The sequence below is a fragment of the Gorilla gorilla genome, chromosome Y (assembly GCF_029281585.2).
Source record: "Gorilla gorilla gorilla isolate KB3781 chromosome Y, NHGRI_mGorGor1-v2.1_pri, whole genome shotgun sequence".
Taxonomy (NCBI): Eukaryota; Metazoa; Chordata; class Mammalia; order Primates; family Hominidae; genus Gorilla; species Gorilla gorilla.
Window position 1 is genome coordinate 884,822 of NC_073248.2, and position 18,985 is coordinate 903,806.

Genomic DNA, 18,985 nt, shown 5'->3' on the forward strand with positions numbered 1-18,985 from the left:
GTATAAACATGGAAATACCTACAACGCTATCTGTATAAACATGGAAATATCTACACCGCTACCTGTATAAACATGGAAATATAAGCACCGCTATCTGTATGAACATGGAAATATCTACACCGCTATGTCTATGAACATGGAAATATCTACACCGCTATCTGTATGAACATGGAAATAGCAACACCGCTATCTGTATGAACATGGAAATATCTACACCACTATCTGTATGAACATGGAAATATCTACACCACTATCTGTATGAACATGGAAATATCTACACGGCTATCTGTATGAACATGGATATACCTACACAGCCATCTGGATGAACATGGAAATATCTACACCGCTATCTGCATGAACATGGAAATATCTACACCGCTATCTGTGTAAACATGCATACATCTTCACCGCAATCTGTATAAGCATGGAAAAAGCAACACTGCTCTCTGTATAAACATGGAAATATCTACACCGCTATCTGTATAAACATGGAAATATCAGCACCGCTATCTGTATGAACATGGAAATATCAGCCCCTCTATCTGTATGAACATGGAAGTATCTACACCGCTATCTCTATCAACATGGAAATATCTACACCGCTATCTGTTTGAACATGGAAAAATCTAAACCGCTATCTGCATGAAAATGGAAATATATACACAGCTATCTGCATATACATGGAAATATCTTCACAGCTATCTCTTTACACATGGAAATAACTACACCGCTATCTGTATGAACATGGAATTATCTACACCACTATCTGTATGAACGTGGAAATATCTACACCGCTATCTGTATGAACATGGAAATATCTACACCGCTATCTGTATGAACATGGAAATATCTACACCGCTATCTGTATGAACATGGATATATCTACACAGCCCTCTGGATGAACATGGAATTATCCACTCCGCTATCTGTGTAAACATGCATACATCTTCACCGCTATCTGTATAAACATGGAAATATCTACACCGCTATCTGTATGAACATGGAAATATCAACACCGCAATCTGTTTGAAGATGGAAATATATAAACCGCTATCTGCATGAAAATGGAAATATCTACACAGCTATCTGCATATACATGGAAATATCTACACAGCTATCTCTTTACACATGTAAATAACTACACCGCTATCTGTATGAACACGGAAATATCTACACCGCCATCTGTATGAACATGGAAATATCTGCACCGCCATCTGTATGAACATATAAATATCTACACAGCCATCTGTATTAAGATGGAGATACCTACACCGCTATCTGAATAAACATGGAAATATCTACGCGGCTATCTGTATAAACATGGAAATATCTACACCGCTATCTGTATAAACATGGAAATATCTACACCGCTACCTGTAAAAACTTGGAAATATTAGCACCGCTATCTGTATGAACATGGAAATATCTACACCGCCATCTGTATTAACATGGAAATATTTGCACCGCCATCTGTATGAACATATTAATATCTACACCGCCATCTGTATTAAGAAGGAAATACCTAAACCGCTATATGTATGAACACGGAAATATCTACACCGCTATCTGTATGAACATGGAAATATCTACACCGCTATCTGTGTAAACATGCATACATCTTCACCGCTATCTGTATAAACATGGAAATATCTACACCGCTATCTGTATGAACATGGAAATAGCTACACCGCTATCTGTATGAACATGGAAATATCTACACGGCTATCTGTATGAACATGGATATATCTACGCAGCCATCTGGATGAACATGGAAATATCAACACCGCTATCCGTGTAAACATGCATACATCTTCACCGCAATCTGTATAAACATGGAAATATCTTCACCGCTATCTGTATGAACATGGAAATATCTACACCACTATCTGTATGAAAATGGAAATATCTACACTCCTATCTGTTTGAACATGGAAATATCTACACCGCTATCTGCATGAAAATGGAAATATCTACACTGCTACCTGCATATACATGGAAATATCTACACAGCTATCTCTTTACACATGGAAATAACTACATTGCTATCTGTATTAACATGGAAATATCTACACCGCCATCTGTATGAACATGGATATGTCTGCATCGCCATCTGTATGAACATATAAATATCTACACCGCCATCTGTATAAAGATGGAGATATCTACACCGCTTTCTGTATAAACATGGAAATAACTACACCGCTATCTGTATTAACACGGAAATATCTACACCGCTATCTGTATAAACATGGAAATATCTACACCGCAACCTGTATAAACATGGAAATATCAGCACCGCAATCTGCATGAACATGGAAATATCTACACCGCTATCTGCATGAACATGGAAATATCTACACCGCTATCTGTATGAACATGGAAATATCTACACCGCTATCTGTATGAACATGGAAATATCTACACCGCTATCTGTATGAACATGGAAAAATCTACACAGCCGTCTGGATGAACATGGAATTATCCACACCGCTATCTGTGTAAACATGCATACACCTTCACCGCTATCTGTATAAACATGGAAATATCTATACCGCTATCTGTATGAACATGGAAATATCTACACCGCTATCTGTTTGAAGATGGAAATATATACACCGCTATCTGCATGAAAATGGAAATATCTACATAGCTATCTGCATGTACATGTAAATATCTACACAGCTATCTCTTTACACATGGAAATAACTACACCGCTATCTGTATGAACATGGAAATATCTACACCGCCATCTGTATGAACATGGAAATATCTGCACCGCCGTCAGTATGAACATATAAATATCTACACAGCCATCTGTATTAAGATGGAGATATCTACACCGCTATCTGAATAAACATGGAAATATCTACACCGCTATCTGTATAAACATGGAAATATCTACACCGCTATCTGTATAAACATGGAAATATCTACACCGCTACCTGTATAAACATGGAAATATCATCACCGTTCTCTGTAAGAACATGGAAATATCGGCCCCTCTATCTGTATGAACATTGGAAAATCTACACCACTATCTGTATGAACATGGAAATATCTACACCGCTATCCGTATGAACATGGAAATATCTTCACCGCCATGTGTATGAACATGGATATATCTACACAGCCATCTGGATGAACATGGGAATATCTACACCGCTATCTGTATGAACATGGAAATAGCTACACTGCCATCTGTATGAACATGGAAATATCTGCACCGCCATCTGTATGAACATATAAATATCTACACCGCTATCTGTATGAACATAGATATATCCACAACGCTATCTCTATGAACATGGAAATATCTACACCGCTATCTGTTTGAACATGGAAATATCTAAACCGCTATGTGCATGAAAATGGAAATATCTACACAGCTATCTGCATATACATGGAAATATCTAAACAGCTATCTCTTTACACATGGAAATAACTACACCGCTATCTGTATGAACATGGAAATATCTTCACCGCTATCTGTTTGAACATGGAAATATCTAAACCGCTATGTGCATGAAAATGGAAATATCTACACAGCTATCTGCATATACATGGAAATATCCACACAGCTATCTCTTTACACATGGAAATAAATACACCGCTATCTGTATGAACATGGAAATATCTTCACCGCCATCTGTATGAACATATAAATATCTACAAAGCCATCTGTATTAAGATGGAGATATCTACACCGCTATCTGAATAAACATGGAAGTATCTACACCGCTATCTGTATAAACATGGAAATATCTACACCGCTATCTGTATAAACATGGAAATATCTACACCGCTACCTGTATAAACATGGAAATATTAGCACCGCTATCTGTATGAACATGGAAATATCTACACCGCCATCTGTATGAACATGGAAATATCTGCACTGCCATCTGTATGAACATATAAGTATCTACACCGCCATCTGTATTAAGAAGGAAATATCTAAACCGATATATGTATGAACACGGAAATATCTACACCCCTATCTGTATGAACATGGAAATATCTACACCGCTATCTGTGTAAACATGCATACATCTTCACCGCTATCTGTATAAACAAGGAAATATCTACACAGCTATCTGTATGAACATGGAAATATCTACACCGCTATCTGTTTGAACATGGAAATATCTAAACAGCTATCTGCATGAAAATAGAAATATCTACACAGCTATCTGCATATAGATGGAAATATCTACAAAGCTATCTCTTTACACATGGAAATAACTACACCGCTATCTCTATAAACACGGAAATATCTACACCGCCATCTGTATGAACATGGAAATAACGGCACCGCCATCTGTATGAACATATAAATATCTACACCGCCATCTGTATTAAGATGGAGATATCTACACCGCTATCTGTATAAACATGGAAATATATACACCGCTATCTGTATAAACATGGAAATACCTACAACGCTATCTGTATAAACATGGAAATATCTACACCGCTACCTGTATAAACATTTAAATATAAGCACCGCTATCTGTATGAACATGGAAATATCTACACCGCTATGTCTATGAACATGGAAATATCTACACCGCTATCTGTATGAACATGGAAATAGCTACAACGCTATCTGTATGAACATGGAAATATCTACACCACTATCTGTATGAACATGGAAATATCTACACGGCTATCTGTATGAACATGGATATACCTACACAGCCATCTGGATGAACATGGAAATATCTACACCGCTATCTGCATGAACATGGAAATATCTACACCGCTATCTGTGTAAACATGCATACATCTTCACCGCAATCTGTATAAGCATGGAAAAAGCAACACCGCTATCTGTATAAACATGGAAATATCTACACCGCTATCTGTATAAACATGGAAATATCAGCACCGCTATCTGTATGAACATGGAAATATCAGCCCCTCTATCTGTATGAACATGGAAGTATCTACACCGCTATCTCTATGAACATGGAAATATCTACACCGCTATCTGTTTGAACATGGAAAAATCTAAACCGCTATCTGCATGAAAATGGAAATATATACACAGCTATCTGCATGAACATGGAAATATCTTCACCGCCTTCTGTATGAACTTGGATATACCTACACAGCCATCTGGATGAACATGGAAATATCTACACGGCTATCTGTATGAACATGGAAATATCTACACCGCTATCTGTGTAAACATGCATACATCTTCACCGCTATCTCTATAAACATGGAAATATCTACACCGCTATCTGTATGAACATGGAAATATCTACACCGCTATCTGTTTGAACATGGAAATACCTACACCGCTATCTGCATGAAAATGGAAATATCTACACAGCGATCTGCATATACATGGAATTGTCTACAAAGCTATCTCTTTACACATGGAAATAACTACACCGCTATCTCTATAAACATGGAAATATCTACACCGACATCTGTATGAACACGGAAATATCTGCACTGCCATCTGTATGAACATATAAATATCTACAAGGCCATCTGTATTGAGATGGAGATATCTACACCGCTATCTGTATAAACCTGGAAATATCTACACCGCTATCTGCATAAACATGGAAATATCTACATCGCTATCTCTACGAACTTGGAAATATCTACACCGCTACCTGTATGAACATGGAAATATCTACACCGCTATCTGTATGAACATGGATATATCTACACAGCCCTCTGGATGAACATGGAATTATCCACACCGCTATCTGTGTAAACATGCATACATCTTCACCGCTATCTGTATAAACATGGAAATATCTACACCGCTATCTGTATGAACATGGAAATAGCTACACCGCTATCTGTATGAACATGGAAATATCTACACCGCTATCGGTATGAACATGGATATATCTACACAGCCATCTGGATGAACATGGAAATATCAACACCGCTATCTGTGTAAACATGCATATATCTTCACCGCTATCTGTATAAACATGGAAATATCTACACCGCTATCTGTATGAACATGGAAATATCTACACCGCTATCTGTATGAAAATGGAAATATCTACACCGCTATCTGTTTGAACATGGAAATATCTACACCGCTATCTGCATGAAAATGGAAATATCTACACTGCTATCTGCATATACATGGAAATATCTACACAGCTATCTCTTTACACATGGAATTAACTACATTGCTATCTGTATGAACATGGAAATATCTACACCGCCATCTGTATGAACATGGAAATATCTGCACCGCCATCTGTATGAACATATAAATATCTACACCGCCATCTGTATAATGATGCAGATATCTACACCGCTATCTGTATAAACATGGAAATAACTACACCGCTATCTGTATTAACATGGAAATATCTACACCGCTATCTGTATAAACATGGAAATATCTACACCGCTACCTGTATAAACATGGAAATATTAGCACCGCTATCTGTATGAACATGGAAATATCTACACCACCATCTGTATGAACATGGAAATATCTGCACCGCCATCTGTATGAACATATAAATATCTACACCGCCATCTGTATTAAGATGGAGATATCTACACCGCTATCTGTATAAACATGGAAATATCTACACCGCTATCTGTATAAACATGGAAATATCTACACCGCTATCTGTATAAACATGGAAATATCTACACCGCTACCTGTATAAACATGGAAATATCAGCACCGCTATCTGTATGAACATGGAAATATCTACACCGCTATCTGTATGAACATGGAAATATCTACACCGCTATCTGTATGCACATGGAAATATCTACACCGCTATCTGTATGAACATGGAAATACCTACACCGCTATCTGTATGAACATGGATATATCTACACAGCCCTCTGGATGAACATGGAATTATCCACTCCGCTATCTGTGTAAACATGCATACATCTTCACCGCTATCTGTATAAACATGGAAATATCTACACCGCTATCTGTATGAACATGGAAATATCTACACCGCTATCTGTTTGAAGATGGAAATATATACACCGCTATCTGCATGAAAATGGAAATATCTACACAGCTACCTGCATATACATGGAAATATCTACACAGCTATCTCTTTACACATGTAAATAACTACACCGCTATCTGTATGAACACGGAAAGATCTACACCGCCATCTGAATGAACATGGAAATATCTGCACCGCCATCTGTATGAACATATAAATATCTACACAGCCATCTGTATTAAGATGGAGATACCTACACCGCTATCTGAATAAACATGGAAATATCTACGCCGCTATCTGTATAAACATGGAAATATCTACACCGCTATCTGTATAAACATGGAAATATCTACACCGCTACCTGTAAAAACTTGGAAATATTAGCACCGCTATCTGTATGAACATGGAAATATCTACACCGCCATCTGCATTAACATGGAAATATTTGCACCGCCATCTGTATGAACATATAAATATCTACACCGCCATCTGTATTAAGAAGGAAATACCTAAACCGCTATATGTATGAACACGGAAATATCTACACCGCTATCTGTATGAACATGGAAATATCTACACCGCTATCTGTGTAAACATGCATACATCTTCACCGCTATCTGTATAAACATGGAATTATCTACACCGCTATCTGTATGAACATGGAAATAGCTACACCGCTATCTGTATGAACATGGAAATATCTACACGGCTATCTGTATGAACATGGATATATCTACACAGCCATCTGGATGAACATGGAAATATCAACACCGCTATCCGTGTAAACATGCATACATCTTCACCGCAATCTGTATAAACATGGAAATATCTTCACCGCTATCTGTATGAACATGGAAATATCTACACCACTATCTGTATGAAAATGGAAATATCTACACTCCTATCTGTTTGAACATGGAAATATCTACACCGCTATCTGCATGAAAATGGAAATATCTACACTGCTATCTGCATATACATGGTAATATCTACACAGCTATCTCTTTACACATGGAAATAACTACATTGCTATCTGTATTAACATGGAAATATCTACACCGCCATCTGTATGAACATGGAAATGTCTGCATCGCCATCTGTATGAACATATGAATATCTACACCGCCATCTGTATAAAGATGGAGATATCTACACCGCTTTCTGTATAAACATGGAAATAACTACACCGCTATCTGTATTAACATGGAAATATCTACACCGCTATCTGTATAAACATGGAAATATCTACACCGCTACCGGTATAAACATGGAAATATCAGCACCGCAATCTGCATGAACATGGAAATATCTACACCGCTATCTGCATGAACATGGAAATATCTACACCGCTATCTGTATGAACATGGAAATATCTACACCGCTATCTGTATGAACATGGAAATATCTACACCGCTATCTGTATGAACATGGAAAAATCTACACAGCCGTCTGGATGAACATGGAATTATCCACACCGCTATCTGTGTAAACATGCATACAACTTCACCGCTATCTGTATAAACATGGAAATATCTATACCGCTATCTGTATGAACATGGAAATATCTACACCGCTATCTGTTTGAAGATGGAAATATATACACCGCTATCTGCATGAAAATGGAAATATCTACATAGCTATCTGCATGTACATGTAAATATCTACACAGCTATCTCTTTACACATGGAAATAACTACACCGCTATCTGTATGAACATGGAAATATCTACACCGACATCTGTATGAACATGTAAATATCTGCACCGCCGTCTGTATGAACATATAAATATCTACACAGCCATCTGTATTAAGATGGAGATATCTACACCGCTATCTGAATAAACATGGAAATATCTACACCGCTATCTGTATAAACATGGAAATATCTACACCGCTATCTGTATAAACATGGAAATATCTACACCGCTACCTGTATAAACATGGAAATATTAGCACCGCTATCTGTATGAACAAGGAAATATCTACACCGCCATCTGTATGAACATGGAAGTATCTGCACCGCCATCTGTAAGAACATATAAATATCTACACCGCCATCTGTATTAAGATGGAGATATCTACACCGCTATCTGTATAAACATGGAAATATCTACACCGCTACCTGTATAAACATGGAAATATCAGCACCGCTATCTGTATGAACATGGAAATATCTACACCACTATCTGTATGAACATGGAAATATCTACACCGCTATATGTATGAACATGGAAATATCTACACCGCTATCTGTATGAACATGGAAATAACTACACCGCTATCTGTATGAACATGGATATATCTACACAGCCCTCAGGATGAACTTGGAATTATCCACACCGCTATCTGTGTAAACATGCATACATCTTCACCGCTATGTGTATAAACATGGAAATATCTACACCGCTATCTGTATGAACATGGAAATATCTACACCGCTATCTGTTTGAACATGGAAATATCTAAACCGCTATCTGCATGAAAATGGAAATATCTACACAGCTATCTGCATATACATGGAAATATCTACACAGCTATCTCTTTACATGTGGAAATAACTACACCGCTATCTGTATGAACATGGAAATATCTTCACCGCCATCTGTATGAACATGGATATATCTACACAGCCATCTGGATGAACATGGAAATATCTACACTGCTATCTGTATGAAGATGGAAATATCTACAACGCTATCTGTGTAAACATGCCTACATCTTTACCGCTATCTATATAAACATGGAAATATCTACACTGCTATCTGTATGAACATGGAAATATCTACACCACTATCTGTGTGAACATGGAAATATCTACACCGCTATCTGCATGAAAATGGAAATATCTACACAGCGATCTGCATATACATGGAAATATGTACAAAGCTATCTCTTTACACATGGAAATAACTACAGCGCTATCTCTATAAACATACAAATATCTACACCGCCATCTGTATGAACATGCAAACATCTGCACCGCCATCTGTATGAACATATAAATATCTACACCGCCATCTATATTAAGATGGAGATATCTACACGGCTATCTGTATAAACTTGGAAATATCTACACCGCTATCTGTATAAACATGGAAATATCTACACCGCAATCTGTATAAACATGGAAATATCTACACCGCTACCTGTATAAACCTGGAAATATCAGCACCGCTATCTGTATGAACATTGAAATATCTACACCGCTATCTGAACATGGAAATATCTACACCGCAATGTGCATGAAAATGGAAATATCTACACAGCTATCTGCATATACATGGAAATATCTATACAGCTATCTATTTACACATGGAAATAACTACACCGCTATCTCTATAAACATGGAAATATCTACACCGCCATCTGTATGAACATGGAAATATCGGCACCGCCATCTGTATGAACATATAAATATCTACACCGCCATCTGTATTAAGATGCAGATATCTACACCGCTATCTGTATAAACATGGAAATATTTACACCGCTATCTGTATAAACATGGAAATATCTTCACCGCTATCTGTATAAACATGGAAATATCTACACCGCTACCTGTATAAACATGGAAATATCAGCACCGCTATCGGTATGAACATGGAAATATCTACACCGCTATCTGTATGAACGTGGAAATAGCTACACCGCTATCTGAAAGAACATGGAAATATCTACACCGCTATCTGCATGAACATGGAAATATCTACACCGCTATCTGTATGAACATGGAAATATCTTCACAGCCATCTGTATGAACATGGATATGTCTACACATCCATCTGGATGAACATGGAAAAATCTACACCGCGATCTGTATGAACATGGGAATATCTACACCGCTATCTGTGTAAACATGCATACACCTTCACTGCTATCTGTATAAACATGGAAATATCTACACCGCTATCTGTATGAACATGGAAATATCTACACTGCTATCTGTTTGAACATGGAAATATCTACACCGCTATCTTCTTGAAAATGGAAATATCTACACAGCAATCTGCATATACATGGAAATATCTACAAAGCTATCTCTTTACACATGGAAATAACTACAGCGCTATCTCTATAAACATACAAATATCTACACCGCCATCTGTATGAACATGGAAATATCTACAATGCCATGTGTATGAACATATAATTATCTACACCGCCATCTATGTTAAGATGGAGATATCTACACTGCTATCTGCATGAACATGGAAATATCTACACCGCTATCTGTATGAACATGGATATATCTACACAGCCATCTGGATGAACATGGAAATATCTACACCGCTATCTGTTTGAACATGGAAATATCTACACCGCTATCTTCCCGAAAATGGAAATATCTACAATGCTATCTGCATATACATGGAAATATCTACACAGCTATCTCTTTACACATGGAAATAACTACACCGTTATCTGTATGAACATGGAAATATCTACACCGCCATCTGTATGAACATGGAAATATCTGCACCGCCATCTGTATGAAAATATAAATATCTACACTGCCATCTGTATTAAGATACAGATATCTCCACTGCTATCTGTATAAACATGGAAATATCTACACCGCTATCTGTATATACATGGAAATATCTACACCACTACCTATAAAAACATGGAAATATCAGCACCGCTATCTATATGAACATGGAAATATCTACAACGCTATCTGTATGAACATGGAAATATCTACACCACTATCTGTATGAACATGGAAATATCTACACCGCTATCTGTATGAACATGGAAATATCTACACCGCTATCTGTGTAAACATGCATACATCTTCACCGCTATCTGTATAAACATGGAAATATCTACACAGCTATCTGTATGAACATGGAAATATCTACACCGCTATCTGTTTGAGGATGGAAATATATACACCGCTATCTGCATGAAAATGGAAATATCTACACAGCTATCTGCATATACATGGAAATATCTACACAGCTATCTCTTTACATATGGAAATAACTACACTGCTATCTGTATGAACATGGAAATATCTACACCGCCATCTGTATTAACATATAAATAACTACACCGCCATCTGTATTAAGAAGGAAATATCTAAACCGCTATATGTATGAACACGGAAATATCTACACCGCTATCTGTATGAACATGGAAATATCTACACCGCTATCTGTTTGAACATGGAAATATCTACACCGCTGTCTGCATGAAAATGGAAATATCTACAATGCTATCTGCATATACATGGAAATATCTACACAGATATCTCTTTGCACATGGAAGTAACTACACCGCTATCTCTATGAACATGGAAATATCTACACCGCCATCTGTATGAACATGGAAATATCTGCACCGCCATCTGTATGAACATATAAATATCTGCACCGCCATCTGTATTAAGAAGGAGATATCTACACCGCAATCTGTATAAACCTGGAAATATCTACACCGCTATCTGTATAAACATGGAAATATCTACACCGCTATCTGTATAAACATGGAAATATCTACACCGATACCTGTATAAACATGGAAATATCAGCACAGCTATCTGTATGAACATGGAAATATCTACACCGCTATCTGTATGAACATGGAAATATCTACACCACTATCTGTGTAAACATGCATACATCTTCACCACTATCTGTATAAATATGGAAATATCTACACCGCTATCTGTATGAACATGGAAATATCTACACCGCTATCTGTTTGAACATGGAAATATCTAAACCGCTATCTGCATGAAAATGGAAATATCTACACAGCTATCTGCATATACATGGAAATATCTACACAGCTATCACTTTACACATTGAAATAACTACACCGCTATCTGCATGAACATGGAAATATCTGCACGGCCATCTGTATGAACATATAAATATCTACACCGCCATCTGTATTAAGATGGAGATATCTACACCGCTATCTGTATAAACATGGAAATATCTACAACGCTATCTGTATAAACATGGAAATATCTACACCGTTATCTGTATAAACATGGAAATGTCTACACCGCTATCAGTATAAACATGGAAATATCTACACCGCTACCTGTAAAAACATGGAAATATCATCACCGCTATCTGTATGAACATGGAAATATCAGCCCCTCTATCTGTATGAATATGGAAATATCTACACCACTATCTGTATGAACATGGAAATATCTACACCACTATCTGTGTGAACATGGAATTATCTTCACCGCCATCTGTATGAACATGGATATGTCTACACAGCCATCTGGATGAACATGGAAATATCTACACCGCTCTCGGTATGAACATGGAAATAGCTACACTGCTATCAGTATGAACATGGAAATATCTACACCGCTATCTGCATGAAATTGGAAATATCTACACAGCTAACTGCATATACATGGAAATATCTACACAGCTATCTCTTTACACATGGAAATAACTACACCGCTATCTGTAAGAACATGGAAATATCTGCACGGCCATCTGTATGAACATATAAATATCTACACCGCCTTCTGTATTAAGATGGAGATATTTACACCGCTATCTGTATAAACATGGAAATGTCTACACCGCTATCTGTATAAACATGGGAATATCTACACTGCTATCTGTATAAACATGGAAATATCTACACCGCTACCTGTATAAACGTGGAAATATCAGCACCGCTATCTGTATGAACATGGAAATATCAGCCCCTCTGTGTGTATGAACATGGAAATATCTACACCGCTATCTGTATGAACATGGAAATATCTACACCGCTATCTGTTTGAACATGGAATTATCTTCATCGCCATCTGTATGAACATGGATATGTCTACACAGCCAGCTGGATGAACATGGAAATATCTACACCGCTATCTGTATGAACATGGAAATATCTACAAAGCTATCTGAATGAACATGGAAATATCTGCACGGCCATCTGTATGAACATATAAATATCTACACCCCCATCTGTATTAAAATGGAGATATCTACACCGGTATCTGAATAAACATGGAAATATCTACAAAGCTATCTGAATGAACATGGAAATATCTACACCGCTATCTGTTTGAACATGTAAATATCTACACCGCTATCTGCATGAAAATGGAAATATCTTCAAAGCTATCTGCATATACATGGAAATATCTACACAGCTATCTCTTTACTCACGGAAATAACTACACCGCTATATCTATAAACATGGAAATATCTACACCGCCATCTGTGAACATGGAAATATCTGCACCGCCATCTGTATGAACATATAAATATCTACACCGCCATCTGTATTAAGAAGGAGATATCTACACCGCTATCTGTATAAACATGGAAATATCTACACCGCTGCCTGTATAAACATGGAAATATCAGCACCGCTATCTGTATGAACATGGAAATATCTACACCGCTACCTGTATGAACATGGAAATATCTACACCGCTATCTGTATGAACATGGAAATATCTACACAGCCATTTGTATGAACGTCGAAATATCTACACCGCTATCTGTATGAACATGGAAATATCTACACCGTTATCTGTATGAACATGGAAATATCTTCACCGCCATCTGTATCAACATGGATATGTCTACACAGCCATCTGGATGAACATGGAAATATCTACACCGCGATCTGTATGAACATGGAAATATCTACCCCGCTATCTGTGTAAACATGCATACATTTCACCGCTATCTGTATAAACATGGAAATATCTACACCGCTATCTGTATGAACATGGAAATATCTACACCGCTATCTGTTTGAACATGGAAATATCTAAACCGCTATCTGCATGAAAATAGAAATATCTACACAGCTATCTGCATATACATGGAAATATCTACAAAGCTATCTCATTACAGATAGAAATAACTATACCGCTATCTTTATAAACATGGAAATATCTACACCGCCATCTGTATGAACATGGAAATGTCTGCACTGCCATCTGTATGAACATATAAATATCTACACCGCCATCTGTATTAAGATGGAGATATCTACACCGCTATCTGAATAAACATGGAAATATCTACACCGCTATCTGCATGAACATGGAAATATGTACACCGCTGTTTGTGTAAACATGAATACACCTTCACCGCAATCTGCATAAGCATAGAAATATCTACACCGTTATCTGTATGAACTAGGAAATATCTACACCGCTATCTGTTTGAACATGGAAATATCTACACCGCTATCTGTTTGAACATGGAAATATCTAAACCGCAATCAGCATGAAAATGGAAATATATACATAGCTATCTCCATAAACATGGATTTATCTACACAGCTATCTCTTTACACATGGAAATAACTACACCGCTATCTGTATGAACATGGAAATATCTACACCGCTACCTGTATGAACATGGAAATATCTACACCGCTATCTGTATGAAAATGGAAATATCTACACCGCCATCTGTATGAACTTGGAAATATCTGCACCGCCATCTGTATGAACATATAAATATCTACACCGCAATCTGTATTAAGATGGAGATATCTACACCGCTATCTGAATAAACATGGAAATATCTACACCCCTATCTGTATAAACATGGAAATTTCTACACCGCTATCTGTATAAACATGGAAATATCTACACCGCTACCTGTATAAACATGGAAATATCAGCACCGCTATCTGTATGAACATGGAAATATCTACACCGATATCTGTATGAACATGGAAATATCTACACCGCTATCTGTATGAACATGGAAATATCTACAAAGCTATCTGAATGAACATGGAAATATCTACACCGCTATCTGTTTGAACATGTAAATATCTACACCGCTATCTGCATGAAAATGGAAATATCTACAAAGCTATCTGCCTTTACATGGAAATATCTACACAGCTATCTCTTTACACATGGAAATAACTACACCGCTATATCTATAAACATGGAAATATCTACACCGCCATCTGTATGAACATGGAAATATCTGCACCGCCATCTGTATAAACATATAAATATCTACACCGCCATCTGTTTTAAGGAGATATCTACAGCGCTATCTGTATAAACATGGAAATATCTACACCGCTGCCTGTATAAACATGGAAATATCAGCACCGCTATCTGTATGAACATGGAAATACCTACACCGCTACCTGTATGAACATGGAAATATCTACACCGCTATCGATATGAACATGGAAATATCTACACCGCTATCTGTATGAACATGGAAAAATCTACACTGCTATCTGTGTGAACATGGAAATATCTAGACCGCCATCTGTATGAACGTGGAAATATCCGCACCGCCATCTGTATGAACATATAAATATCTACACCGCCATCTGTATTAAGATAGAGATATCTACACCGCTATCTGAATAAGCATGGAAATATCTACACCGCTATCTGTATAAACATGGAAATATCTACACCGCTATCTGTATAAACATGGAAATATCTACACCGCTACATGTATAAACATGGAAATACCAGCACCGCTATCTGTATGAACATGGAAATATCTACACCGCTATCTGTATGAACATGGAAATATCTACACCGCTATCTGTATGAACATGGAAATATCTACAAAGCTATCTGAATGAACATGGAAATATCTGCACGGCCATCTGTATGAACATATAAATATCTACACCCCCATCTGTATTAAAATGGAGATATCTACACCGGTATCTGAATAAACATGGAAATATCTACAAAGCTATCTGAATGAACATGGAAATATCTACACCGCTATCTGTTTGAACATGTAAATATCTACACCGCTATCTGCATGAAAATGGAAATATCTTCAAAGCTATCTGCATATACATGGAAATATCTACACAGCTATCTCTTTACTCACGGAAATAACTACACCGCTATATCTATAAACATGGAAATATCTACACCGCCATCTGTATGAACATGGAAATATCTGCACCGCCATCTGTATGAACATATAAATATCTACACCGCCATCTGTATTAAGAAGGAGATATCTACACCGCTATCTGTATAAACATGGAAATATCTACACCGCTGCCTGTATAAACATGGAAATATCAGCACCGCTATCTGTATGAACATGGAAATATCTACACCGCTACCTGTATGAACATGGAAATATCTACACCGCTATCTGTATGAACATGGAAATATCTACACAGCCATTTGTATGATCATCGAAATATCTACACCGCTGTCTGTATGAACATGGAAATATCTACACCGTTATCTGTATGAACATGGAAATATCTTCACCGCCATCTGTATCAACATGGATATGTCTACACAGCCATCTGGATGAACATGGAAATATCTACACCGCGATCTGTATGAACATGGAAATATCTACCCCGCTATCTGTGTAAACATGCATACATTTCACCGCTATCTGTATAAACATGGAAATATCTACACCGCTATCTGTATGAACATGGAAATATCTACACCGCTATCTGTTTGAACATGGAAATATCTAAACCGCTATCTGCATGAAAATAGAAATATCTACACAGCTATCTGCATATACATGGAAATATCTACAAAGCTATCTCATTACAGATAGAAATAACTATACCGCTATCTTTATAAACATGGAAATATCTACACCGCCATCTGTATGAACACGGAAATGTCTGCACTGCCATCTGTATGAACATATAAATATCTGCACCGCCATCTGTATTAAGATGGAGATATCTTCACCGCTATCTGTATAAACTTGGACATATCTACACCGCTATCTGTATAAACATGGAAATATCTACACCGCTATCTGTATAAACATGGAAATATCTACACCGCTATCTGTATAAACATGGAAATATCTGCACCGCTATCTGTATAAACATGGAAATATCTACACCGCTACCTGTATAAACATGGAAATATCAGCACCGCTATCTGTATAAACATGGAAATATCTACACCGCTATCTGTATGAACATGGAAATATCTACACCGCTATCTGTATGAACATGGAAATATCTGCACCGCCATCTGTATGAACATATAAATATCTACACCGCCATCTGTATTAAGATGGAGATATCTACACCGATATCTGAATAAACATGGAAATATCTACACCGCTATCTGCATGAACATGGAAATATCTACACCGCTATTTGTGTAAACATGCATACATCTTCACAGCAATCTGCATATGCATGGAAATATCTACACCGCTATCTGTGTGAACATAGAAATATCTACACCGCTATCTGTTTGAACATGGAAATATCTACACCGCTATCTGTTTGAACATGGAAATATCTAAACCGCTATCAGCATGAAAATGGAAATATCTACATAGCTATCTGCATATACATGGAAATATCTACACAGCTATCTCCTTACACATGGAAATAACTACACCGCTATCTGTATGAACATGGAAATATCTACACCGTCATCTGTATGAATATGGAAATATCTGCACCGCCATCTGTATGAACATATAAATATCTACATCGCCATCTCTATTAAGAAGGAGATATCTACACCGCTATCTGAATAAACATGGAAATATCTACACCGCTATCTGTATAAACATGGAAATATCTACACCGCTATCTGTATAAACATGGAAATATCTACACCGCTACCTGTATAAACATGGAAATATCAGCACCGCTATCTGTATGAACATGGAAATATCAACACCGCTATCTGTTTGAACATGTAAATATCTACACCGCTATCTGTTTGAACATGTAAATATCTACACCGCTTTCTGCATGAAAATTTAAATATCTTCAAAGCTATCTGCCTATACATGGAAATATCTACACAGCTATCTCTTTACACATGGAAATAACTACACCGCTATATCTATAAACATGGAAATATCTACACCGCCATCTGTATGAACATGGAAATATCTGTACCGCCATCTGTATAAACATATAAATATCTACAGCGCCATCTGTATTAAGAAGGAGATATATACACCGCTATCTGAATAAACATGGAAATATCTACACCGCTGCCTGTATAAACATGGAAATATCAGCACCGCTATCTTTATAAACATGGAAATATCT